This window comes from Hibiscus syriacus, unplaced genomic scaffold (assembly GCF_006381635.1).
Source record: "Hibiscus syriacus cultivar Baekdansim isolate YM2019G1 unplaced genomic scaffold, ASM638163v2 tig00001104_pilon, whole genome shotgun sequence".
Lineage (NCBI taxonomy): Eukaryota > Viridiplantae > Streptophyta > Magnoliopsida > Malvales > Malvaceae > Hibiscus > Hibiscus syriacus.
In genome coordinates this window covers 111,963-121,562 of record NW_024061844.1, presented here as the reverse complement: position 1 = coordinate 121,562, position 9,600 = coordinate 111,963, and the positions used below count along the sequence as shown (strand labels likewise).

Sequence of the window (9,600 nt, the reverse complement as noted above, 5' to 3'; positions counted from 1 at the left end):
ATAATTTTTTGTGCAAATGAAATTATTAAATTAATATTGTAGGTGGAAAACATGAAACACTATTAAAAAAAATTGAAACATAAATTACATAACTTAAAAGAAGTATCGATCCTTTTATAAAAAGTATGGACACTTTAAATATAATAGGTAAAAATATGATGTAATAGGTAGCGCTTATATAATGTAATAGGTATCGTTTATATAATGTAATAGGTAGTGGTTATATTGTAAAGTGTCTATCCTTTTTATAAAAGTGTCCATACTTTTTTCACTGTTGAAAACATTAATTTAAGGTTATATTTTGAGTGAGTTTTAAGATTTTAATTTAGTAATTATAGGCGTCTAATGATTTATTTTACGTTACGATATATATTATTATTAAATTAAAAATTCTAAATAATATTTTATAAAATATCAAATAATCAAATAATTTTTTGTGCAAATGAAATTATTAAATTAATATTGTAGGTGGAAAACATGAAACACTATTCAAAAAATTGAAACATAAATTACATAACTTTAAAAGAAGTATCGATCCTTTTTATAAAAATTATGGACACTTTCAACATATTATAATAAAATAGGTAAATTTGCAATATAACCGGTATAAATATACCGGTTTACTTATAAATTAGGTAATATAAGCACTACCTATTACATTATATAAGCGCTACCTAGTATGTTATTGTACTTTATAATATTTCCGGTTAAATAATATAACATAACCGGTATAAATTTTAACCGGTCACTTGTTTAACCGGTCACGCCGTATATTAACCGTTTTTTAGGCGCCGCACCGCAGAACTACCCTCAAAATTTATGTAACATGAAATTGTTCAAAATAAACATGATCAAAATAATCAAAGTTTAGAAGAAGAGGACAAAACGACAACAGGTGTGTTTCTTTGTTGGTACCAAGTAACGTTTTTGAAACTTTGATTCCGGCGTGAAAATGTTTCCATAAATTGCATGCAAAGAGAAAACCCTCCTAAAAGCCGTATATACTGCAGTGTTATTCCATAGCCGTATGTTTTCACTCTCTCAATCCACCTCCCCCTATTTCTCTTTTTTCTTTTAAAACCAAAGGGTTTGTTTTAGGATAACTCTTTCTTCAATTTAAATTTTCCTTTCTTTATCTTCCCGTTTCTTATTATAATTCCTGTGCTTTTTTTAAAAAAAAAACTTAAAAAACTCTCTGTCTTCCTCTTGTTGTTGTTCTCGTTATTCTTTTTCTTCCCCTCCCCCCCCCCCTGATGGAGTCTAAAATGCCGTTTTCGTCTCCGATTTCACCGTCACTGGAAAGTTATTCAGGACCTCCCTTTGCAGGAAGAACGGTACAAAAGAACCCTTTTGATCAAACCCTAGAATCCGAGTTTTCTCGTCTTAATTTGTCAATTCACCAAAATGAAGACACAGGCCATCCGGGTAATTTTGGTGGTGAATTATTGGTCGGATCCGGGTACCGGTTTGGCGGCGGGTTTGCAAGAACAGGGCAAGAGAGAAGTGGTGTTATTGGTGAGGGTACGGAGGTGGGTTTTGATGGGTTGATGAAGGTGGGGCCAGATACTGAAAGCTGGGAGACTTTCGTGTATAGTTCGAATCAGTCACATTTGTTTGATTCTAGAAGACACGAACCTTCACATGAATACTCAATATTACCCTCGTCGAATCAAAATGGCCTCTTGTCTGCTTCTGCCGCTCCTGGTGCCGGTTGCTCAATGACTGGTTATTCAAACAACAGGAATATAATGAGATCTAGATTTAATAGTCATAACACTTTTCATAATAATCTGACTAATAATAGTTTTAGGATGCCTCGTTGGTCACAAGATCCTTTGAATTGTTTGAGTCTAGGTGATTTGAGAGGTAGGTTTGTGGCATTAGCAAAGATCAGTATGGTTGTAGGTTTTTACAACAGGCCATTCAAGAAGCTTCAAAAGTGGAAATTGAAATGATTTTCATGGAGGTCATCGGTCATGTTTGTAAGTTGATGTTGGACCCTTTTGCCAACTATGTCGTTCAAAAAGTTCTGGACGTTTGTAGCGAGGAACAAAAGGATCACATTCTTTTGATGGTTGTTAATGATGGGTTTCGATTTGTTAACATGTGTCTCAATCTTCATGGGTATGTTTGGTTAATTAGGTTTGGTCTTCAGATGTTGTCTTGTTTCTAATATATATTTCTCCATTTGGTGGCAGGGTTCGTGCTATACAGAAATTGTTGGAGAAGCTTACTACTCCACAACAAATCTCGAGAGTAATGTCTGCTATAATCCCTAGAGCTGTTGCATTGACCAAGGATATGAATGGTCATCGTGTGATTCAGTGTTGCTTGACAAATTTCCCTGACGAAGTTAATATGGTAAACATCCAAGAGTTGGACTGGTTACAATTCAAGTTAAAGCTTCATTTTGTCTATGTACATCTTGTTTCAGTTTAATTGTTTAATTGTGCATTTGTTCTACTTGGTAATTTTGATAAATATGTTTAGTCATTGAATTAAATTGCATAGGTTACATGGTACTTCATATCTAAAACGTTTTAACAATGAAATAGATGTGTATTAACTGCTGCTTTCTCTTCCTTGTACCGCTGTTGACCAACATCTGTTTTGCACATTTGTTTATGTCCAAATCGGTTTTCATCGGCAGTATCTTCTGAACGAGGTGGCAAATAACTGTTATCAAATTGCAATAGACAAAAGTGGATGTTGTGCACTGCAGCATTGTGTTGACCACTCTAAGGGAAAGGCAAGAGAGCGTCTCGTCAAAAAGATCATAGCAAATGCTCTAAACCTAGCCGAAGATCAGTATGGGTGCGGGGTTCTCTTTTCTCACTTGTTTTGGCGTGGAACTTATGTTCAATTTGTTTGAGCTCTGATATGTGTTCCTGTGTTTTGTTCATTTTTCTCTAGTAACTACGTGGTGCAACATGTGCTGGGACTTAAAGATCAATACATAACAGAAAGTCTTCTTCATCAGCTTCAAGGAAATTTTGCATCTCTTTCCTGCAATAGGTATGGAAGCCACGTCGTCGAGAAATGCTTGGTGGAATGGGGAGAAGAGGAGTCTATGAGAATCATAAAGGAGCTGCTTAGAAGTCCTATCGTGTCTAGGCTCCTCGTCGATCCATTTGGGAACTATGTTATCCAATCAGCTTTGGCAGTGTCTGAGGTCAGATAGTTCTTTAACTCTTGTGCTTCCATCTTTGTCATTTCATGCACTTGTAAATCTATTTATGCGTAGTACAATTATATATAAATTTCTTAAGCTACTTCATTATGAGTGTAAATTCATTCATTTAATTATCAATGCTTCTATCTCATTTGTTATTCAAAGCACCTCTGTTGTGTGGAACTGGTGCAGTCATACTTGATCGAGCAGGGCCATGTTTACAATGATTTGCTGAATCTGGTCTGGAAAAACTATCCGATGATGCGCAGCCATGTTTATGGAAAATGGGTGCTTGTCTGGCTCAGCAGGCTCAGCAAGAGGAAGATGCTAAGCATGTAACCATATAGAATTACACAAGTATAGACGTTACGAGATTGTCCAAATAAGAGAATTTCACTAGGAATATATCAATACAAGAGTAGAAATAGAATTTTGTGTACCGAGTTTACAACTCGTCTGATCCGTCCTGGTGTGGGATTATTGTGGGTGTTTGTACTTGTCTAGTCTTGTTAGTTGTCTAATTAACTCTTGAGGAATGCTACAGTTAGATGTGATCTTTATAGCCATGGCCATGGACATTACGTAGTTGGATTAAAAGGCTAATATGATAAGCAACAATCATTCTTCTATGAATTTGAAAAGAAATACACCATATTTGACTATTTTGGAACTTCTATGATAGTTCGTATCTTTATTTTATAATTTTTTATTTTATTATGGCAAGTGTTTGAAATAAAATTGTGTTTAGAGCTTATCAACTGAAGTATAAGATCGGATTTTTTTTTAAGTATAAGATATGTGGTCAGGTCAAACTTGGATTTAGGGGGGAAATAGTTGACTTGATGCAAGATAATAATATAATTATCCCTTAAATATTTAAGGATAATTGTAATAATATATCTCTCTATTTTTTTAGTTAACTTATTTTTTTTTCTAATATAAATGAATTATATATGTTTGTGTTGGATCGAATGGGGTGTGTTTTTATTCTAAAAATCGAGTTAGATGAAATCTCTCTAAATTTTGATTAGATGAGATGACAAATGAAAGGGCGTAATATTTTATAGGTCAAAATTTAACTAGATCCATACTCATCTTTAGTCACGTTTTTGTCCTCAAATTTTTTAATTGGTTTGATGTAAAAATAAGTGCCTAAACTATACCTTAACCTTAGGTGCCTAAAGAATTTTTTATTAAAAATAATTGTCTAACGTTTTTAACATTACACTTTTAGGTGTATGGATTGTTACTACATTTAATTTCGGTCATTAAGTGACACGTGTCAGGTATATAAAATTTCAAAAAAAATTAAATAATTTTTTTTGAATTCTTATAAGTCTGACACGTGTCACTTAACGATCAAATTTGATAGCATACACTTAAAAGTATAACGTCGAAAACGTTAGACACCTATTTTTAATAAAAAAAATTAGGTACCTAAACCTAACTTTAGGTATAGTCTTGACACATTTTTGCATTAAGCTTTTTAAATTTATATGACAATATTTTATAATATTTAATCAATTAACAATAAATAAAAATAAAGTCAATTCAACAATCATATCTATATCATTCGTAAAAGGTTTAATATAAAAATAAGTGTCAAAATTATATCATTTTTTCATTTAGGTATTTTGTAACACCTTAAATTTTGGGTTAATAGTTTCGGTTTACTAGAGAGGCACATGGGTCTCATGGATTTCATAAATTAGTCATTGGGCTTAATTGAGTTGCAATTAGGTCGGATTAGTCATAAAAAGGAGATTTTCGAATGGTAGAAAAGTGAGAAAAGACCAAAAGCATAATTATCACATTTTTAAAATTATGAGAGCTTTTATCTCTTTTATCTCAATCTTCTCTCTATTTTTCTTTATTTCATTCTCATTTCTCTCTCCTTCTTACTCTCCAAGTTTCATAGCTCAAAAGTAAGTTCTTAAGTCTTTCTCATACTTCAAATTCACCTATAATCTTTCCATCAACATTCAAGCTTTGGGTTTCTTATTTTGCAAGAGAGAATGAGTTTGGAGTGTTCAAATGCAAATAGAAAAGAGAAACAAAAAAAGAGTAGTAGAAGAAACGAGTTTCATTTCGAATTCCTAAGGTAAGGTAGTGTATTTCTAATCCTTCGTTGTGCTATGAAACTATTAAACATGATGCCTTTTTGGGGATTTGGGTATTTGAGCATATTTGGGGGATTTTACTTGATTCTTATTTTAGATAATATTTTTAGTGTAAGGCTTGTGTTTTTATAATGCTAAATACCCTAAATAAACCCCTTAAGCTTTAAAAGTTGATTTGGGACCAAACTAGAGTGTTTTTGAGGATATTTGAGTTTTTCTGAGCCCATTTCTAGGTTTTTTGGGTTATGGTATCGGTATTGGATGAACATTATCGATACAGGTTGAATTGGGTAAATTTTTGGGCACTTTATAATGGGAGTATCGATACTCTAAGGCGAAGTATCGATAGTGCAACTCTGGTATCAATACTAAGGGTAACAATATCGATATTAAAGGGTAAAATTCGTAATCCAATAGCCATTTTGGTACCGATACTCATAGGAGTATCAATACTTGACCTCAGGTATCGATATTACCCTTTTTTGGATGGTTAGAATTAACCTCATTAAGGCTCGTAAGAGCTAAGGATGATTCATAATGGTGGAATTTAGTATATGAGGGATAAAATGGTCAAATGGGGCTAGAAAACACTCATAGGAGTGGGTTACAACTGAAATAATCGTACTAGACGAAATATTTCTGAGTATCTTCAATTAAACATGTATTAAGTAATGGTGAACAAAGGATTATTCCAAGAGATGTACCAGTGGATGGGATAATGAATGACGTGATTAGTGTGATAGAGCAAAGTGAGTATTACACGAACATTCATAATCAAAGATTGTGTAAGTTGCTTTACCGATTTAAGGGCGAACCAATGAGAAACTTGATGAGAGCGACTAGGGAGTCATTGTCAATGAACTAATCCTCGAAATGAGTGTTGGGCTAGTTTTTATGTACCAATAGGGTAGCAATGAATATGAATTGCCTTAAGGGCATAAAACACTAAAATACTATTAAGCTTTTGTATAACATTCTAGAAGAGAGAACAAACAAAATAGTAGTGAGGGAGTGGTCTCCCCTACCGGTGTTATAACTGATAATATTGATAAAATAACCTCATGATAATAATATTATATATGTGATAACAATAAGAACCTTATGAGGTAATATTCCATGAGACTTGTGCCTTTGTTTGTCACTCGAGAAACGATGTGGACACCCGAGTTACTTGTGTGTGTGTGTGACAATCATCTTGTTGTTTGAGAAATATTCATATATATCCAAATCAATACAAGGGCAATTCAAATGCTAGTTGGACGTAGGCTCTTATGCTATGTGATCTGGAGGCGTCCCAAGTACTCTGAGGAATAGACTATCCAGGCAAGGTGCCGATGCTGTGTGACACAGACTTAGCCTAAGATATTTTAGAGATGTTGATGTTGTATGACTTTGACCTTGCCTGAGGTACTCGAAAGATGTTGATTTTGTGTGACCCAAGCCTTGCCCAAAGGTAACCTCTAATAAGCAAATAGGGGTGTGAGTTTTGTAATGCGGTTTGATCCCAAGCTACACCGTGAAGCTTACTTGTTGTTGTGTGGTTGTACTTGGTGTCCTTGTGATATTGGGTATTATCATTATGTGTTGCATGATGATGTATAGTAAGATGATAATGATGTTAGAGACCTAATATATGTTTACTCATGGAGAGGCGCTTAGTAGAGACTAAGGGAAGCGTGCGCCTTACACTAAAGAGGTAGAACTGTCAAGCATTAAGTAGGTAGCATTTGATTATGATCATGCTTGTACCTACTACTTATTAACATGTCTTCTAGTATGCATATGTTTATGTAATTCATATGTTGCTCTAGATTAACGATTATATTATTGGGCTTTGTAAGCACAATGTTCAATGTCTTCGTTCACAAGTTAGTATATCGAGTCATTCAAAGAGCACCGTCATAGTAGGACTTTCAGCATTCCTCACAGAGTACTATTTAGTTACTTTTAGTTAGCATGTGTATTCACATGACCTTTACTTGTATTTTGGATTGTAAACTCGAGCTATATTATTTTATTTAAATTATATGTCATAGAACTCTGATTTTATAAAAAGTATTTTATTATTGTATTCGAACTATTGATTTTAAAATGATGGCTATGGTATTGATTTCAAAAAATCACTTCGGTGGTTTCGTGTGACATTCAAATCTTCCATACTTCAGGTCGAATCAGATTACAGTGTTACATTTAGTGGTGTCAGAGCTTTAGGTTGAGTCGGTCCTAAGACCAAGTGATCGGTTATAGTAAGGTGTCAGTGAATACATGTCCTTATGAATTGAAAGTACTTTTATAAGACTAGAATAATGATGATGGTTGCGCTTTGTAATTGTGGTTATGTAAGTGGTGATGGTTTTGTGTTCCGAGCATAGTCCCGATGGTAAGATAAAGAGTAGTGTCTCTCATCCCAATAGTGTTTAGCAATGAGTTCTTTCCTAGGGTAGATGATCACAAAGTGTCGATGTTAGTGAAAGCCGTTAAGATGACCTTTTTGGAGGAATTACTTCCCTGCTCTAGGACATAATAGGCATTTTTTGTAGGCATAGACTGCTCAACTGGATACTTTGAGCATGATAGCATTGATAGAGTTTCTGGTAAATGACTAAGGAGGGTTAAGACCTTAAAATTATACGATTTAGTTTATGACGACTCGATTATATTTTATAATTGTTGACATGAACCATGAGGACTTGAGGTAGCTTTATCTTGCCTCCAATGATAGGCTTGGATATGTCGTTGTTCTATTATATGGTGACATTATCGACTGGTAAGGGAGTGTAGAGGTAGCTCTATAGCCCAAGATGCTTGCTTGAGATCCCTCTCTAAGTGGGCATAAGGATAACACATAAGTGAAGTGTACGGAGACGTTTTGAGAATGCATTCCTTCTAGCCAATTAAGTAGATTGCATGATGCTTGAGTACAAGAGGGATTTCATTTGATTAACTTGATATACTTATGAATTTGTTTCAACTAAGTCCTTAAGGTGTAGAAGGTCCCTTGAAAGACTTCATATAAGTATTCATGTCTAATTAACAACAAACCCTCCTATGGTATTCTTAGAATTGGCATGACAGGCTAAGGCCGTAGAAAGGGTACATACTATAAGGAAAAGTTTACGGGGAGAATCATGCAACCCAAGTATTAGGACTTGTATACCATTGACATATCTCAGTGAGCGACAAAGAGGACCAGTGGTTTGTGTGAGCAGAGGAGAGTGACGTCATCCTTGTCACTCCAGCCAAGTTAGAGGTTAGATATAAGGTCTCGTAGGAAATCACCAGCTTCATCATTTGTGGTAAGCTCTGAAGACTCTGATAGAGTTTTGAGGTAAATAGTGTACGAGAATTATGGCAAAAATCATTTATAAATGAGCTTTTAACTTTTTAGAAAGTGCTATAGATGTGGATCCTTAATGCACATGGTGAGGGACTGTCCTAGTTTGAAATGTGATGTTTCAGGTCGATCCAGGGGGCGACCTTAGTAGCTCAGTATAACAGAGAACCTACACAAAGAGGTACTAGTTCTTTGCTCATACATGATAGTAGAGAAGCGACCAGTTTTCAATTTGAATATGCACGAGACATCTTATTAGATCATAGAGAGACATGGTCAGAATGTTAATGTCGTAAATGAGTTGCCAAGTATGTTCTCAGCTATCTTAGTTTTTAGGTTATTCTTGAAGACGTAAGTGTATGTATTCTTTTATGGAGTTAAGTGAACTAAGTAGGAAAAATACATGTGTAGAGGATCCAGGCGCGAGAATTTAAGTGTCTAATTGGAAGGCCTTAGTAGAATAGACTAGGGTGACCTTAGATATTCTTAGAAGACTTGGGTTTGGGTCAATAGTCAACTTAAGGGAAGTGTTTAGCACAAGTGTTACTTTAATTTTGGAGGTGTAAGTTTAGAGATGTATGAGGACCTTATGAGTATGAGAGGTTGTTCCTTGTTGAGTTGAGGGTAAACTTTAAAAATGTATAGTCACTGAATCTATCACTCTTACGTAAGGGAGTATCCTTGCATGTGGTCTTGTTAGCTACAATACTACAATGACATCTTTGCATCATCAGTAGAGGATTTGTGTGATCACTCCGCAGAGATTTAGTAATCTCAGGTTCAGTCTTAGAGGTAGAGACTTCCATTAGAGTGTTAAGAATACCCAAGTTACTCTAGCCAATATAATGACCATTTTGGTTTCCAGAAATATCATGATATATCTCAGCTAGTGCCAAGGCACTTCAGTTGCTAACTGGGCATAGATGCCCTAAGTACTCTCGATGGGTAAGTTAGTAGGGTGTATGTTTTAATAT

At 34.7% G+C, this 9,600-nt stretch overlaps 1 pseudogene; it reads left to right on the top strand.

Moving 5' to 3' along the window:
- Positions 1-1,257: 1,257 nt before the first annotated feature.
- LOC120120080 lies at positions 1,258-3,778 on the top strand (annotated as a pseudogene).
- Positions 3,779-9,600: the final 5,822 nt, after the last annotated feature.